Raw genomic sequence first — 2,949 nt, 5'->3', positions numbered from 1 at the left:
TTTTCTCGACTGCCAACCCTTATTTCTGTGTTATTTTCAACGAGCCCCTCATTTCCTATTCTGATTCGCTACATGCATAGCGAGGGCCTCTGTTCTGGCAGTCTTGTTGCCAAAGGGAGCTTAAGAGGGTTCAAAGCTGGTCGACCACTCTGGACATGTCGTAGACACTCGAGTCACGACCCGGGGGTTAAAAAGAAGGTCCCCTTCACCCCGATGAGTCCGAATGGCGCTGGCTACCACCCCCAAGCACAGGAAACAAACATACCTAACATAAATACCCCAGAAAGTGAATGGGAAAATCGCCCCGCCGGTAGCATAGTGGTTATCGCACCAGACCGGTATTCTGGAGGTCGTGGGTTCGGATCCCACCTGGCGGGCATTTTTTCTTCACTTTCTTTCTTTCTTTCCAAATTCTTAATCTGTTTCAATGATCTACCACATCCTCCCCTTTGCTTTCTGAGGTTTTCTCGACTGCCAACCCTTATTTCTGTGTTATTTTTAACGAGCCCCTCATTTCCTATTCTGATTCGCTACATGCATAGCGAGGGCCTCTGTTCTGGCAGTCTTGTTGCCAAAGGGAGCATAAGAGGGTTCAAAGCTGGTCGACCACTCTGGACATGTCGTAGACACTCGAGTCACGACCCGGGGGTTAAAAAGAAGGTCCCCTTCACCCCGATTAGTCCGAATGGCGCTGGCTACCACCCCCAAGCACATTAAACAAACATACCTAACATAAATACCCCAGAAAGTGAATGGGAAAATCGCCCCGCCGGTAGCGTAGTGGTTATCGCACCAGACCAGTATTCTGAAGGTCGTGGGTTCGGATCCCACCTGGCGGGCATTTTTTCTTCACTTTCTTTCTTTCTTTCCAAATTCTTAATCTGTTTCAATGATCTACCACATCCTCCCCTTTGCTTTCTGAGGTTTTCTCGACTGCCAATTCTTATTTCTGTGTTATTTTCAACGAGCCCCTCATTTCCTATTCTGATTCGCTACATGCATAGCGAGGGCCTCTGTTCTGGCAGTCTTGTTGCCAAAGGGAGCTTAAGAGGGTTCAAAGCTGGTCGACCACTCTGGACATGTCGTAGACACTCGAGTCACGACCCGGGGGTTAAAAAGAAGGTCCCCTTCACCCCGATTAGTCCGAATGGCGCTGGCTACCACCCCCAAGCACAGGAAACAAACATACCTAACATAAATACCCCAGAAAGTGAATGGGAAAATCGCCCCGCCGGTAGCGTAGTGGTTATCGCACCAGACCGGTATTCTGGAGGTCGTGGGTTCGGATCCCACCTGGCGGGCATTTTTTCTGCACTTTCTTTCTTTCTTTCCAAATTCTTAATCTGTTTCAATGATCTACCACATCCTCCCCTTTGCTTTCTGAGGTTTTCTCGACTGCCAACCCTTATTTCTGTGTTATTTTCAACGAGCCCCTCATTTCCTATTCTGATTCGCTACATGCATAGCGAGGGCCTCTGTTCTGGCAGTCTTGTTGCCAAAGGGAGCTTAAGAGGGTTCAAAGCTGGTCGACCACTCTGGACATGTCGTAGACACTCGAGTCACGACCTGGGGGTTAAAAAGAAGGTCCCCTTACCCCGATTAGTCCGAATGGCGCTGGCTACCACCCCCAAGCACAGGAAACAAACATACCTAACATAAATACCCCAGAAAGTGAATGGGAAAATCGCCCCGCCGGTAGCGTAGTGGATATCGCACCAGACCGGTATTCTGGAGGTCGTGGGTTCGGATCCCACCTGGCGGGCATTTTTTCTTCACTTTCTTTCTTTCTTTCCAAATTCTTAATCTGTTTCAATGATCTACCACATCCTCTCCTTTGCTTTCTGAGGTTTTCTCGACTGCCAACCCTTATTTCTGTGTTATTTTCAACGAGCCCCTCATTTCCTATTCTGATTCGCTACATGCATAGCGAGGGCCTCTGTTCTGGCAGTCTTGTTGCCAAAGGGAGCTTAAGAGGGTTCAAAGCTGGTCGACCACTCTGGACATGTCGTAGACACTCGAGTCACGACCCGGGGGTTAAAAAGAAGGTCCCCTTCACCCCGATTAGTCCGAATGGCGCTGGCTACCACCCCCAAGCACAGGAAACAAACATACCTAACATAAATACCCCAGAAAGTGAATGGGAAAATCGCCCCGCCGGTAGCGTAGTGGTTATCGCAGCAGACCGGTTTTCTGGAGGTCGTGGGTTCGGATCCCACCTGGGGGGCATTTTTTCTTCACTTTCTTTCTTTCTTTCCAAATTCTTAATCTGTTTCAATGATCTACCACATCCTCCCCTTTGCTTTCTGAGGTTTTCTCGACTGCCAACCCTTATTTCTGTGTTATATATATATATATATATATATATGTGTATATATATATATGTGTGTGTGTGTGTGTGTGTGTGTGTGTGTGTGTCTGTGTCTGTATGTGTATTGTTTGAAGCGACAAGGGCTGTCTTAGGTTGCCGTGTAAAGTAGTGAAACATGGGTATAGCTTAGACGTTTCGATCGGATGCCCACCTATATCAAGACAACATTCCGTATTTCTCTGCACGTAATTTTATGCTCGCTCTCCAACAAAGTTGAGAAAAGAGTAAGGGAGAGCAAAAATAAACACATTCTCTCGGCGAGGTGAGGTAAAGGTTTACAAGAAGCGAAGAGCACACAACTCGTTCAAAACGCTGTCCTCTAGTCCTTACTATCATTCGTCGGCTTGTAGAAAGTGTGGCAGGGACCACCTGCTTCAGAAGGGTGCCGCTTTCCTCGAGGAAGGGAAGACGAAAGCAGTAGCAGGAAGCCTTTCACATGGGCACGGCGGGGCATAGAATTCCAATTGTCACTGACATTATGGGAAGAGTTGACACGAAGTTGTCGCAGCCGCACACCTGTTTCTATCACGCCAAGTTTAAAATAAATATGAAGGCTCGTTAAAATTGTAGGTGCGATATCA

General features: G+C 47.7%; 1 non-coding gene across 1 annotated transcript; it reads left to right on the top strand.

Annotated features, from left to right (window-relative positions):
- Positions 1–766: 766 nt before the first annotated feature.
- Positions 767–839, top strand: Trnat-agu (transfer RNA threonine (anticodon AGU)). The gene has a single exon. It is a non-coding gene; the product is annotated as a tRNA-Thr (tRNA).
- The last annotated feature ends 2,110 nt before the right edge of the window (positions 840–2,949 follow it).

Source organism: Haemaphysalis longicornis, unplaced genomic scaffold (genome assembly GCF_048455015.1).
Source record: "Haemaphysalis longicornis isolate Haplotype H1 unplaced genomic scaffold, Haemaphysalis longicornis Haplotype H1 scaffold_14, whole genome shotgun sequence".
NCBI classification, from domain to species: Eukaryota; Metazoa; Arthropoda; class Arachnida; order Ixodida; family Ixodidae; genus Haemaphysalis; species Haemaphysalis longicornis.
This window is presented reverse-complemented; position numbering and strand designations above follow the sequence as displayed.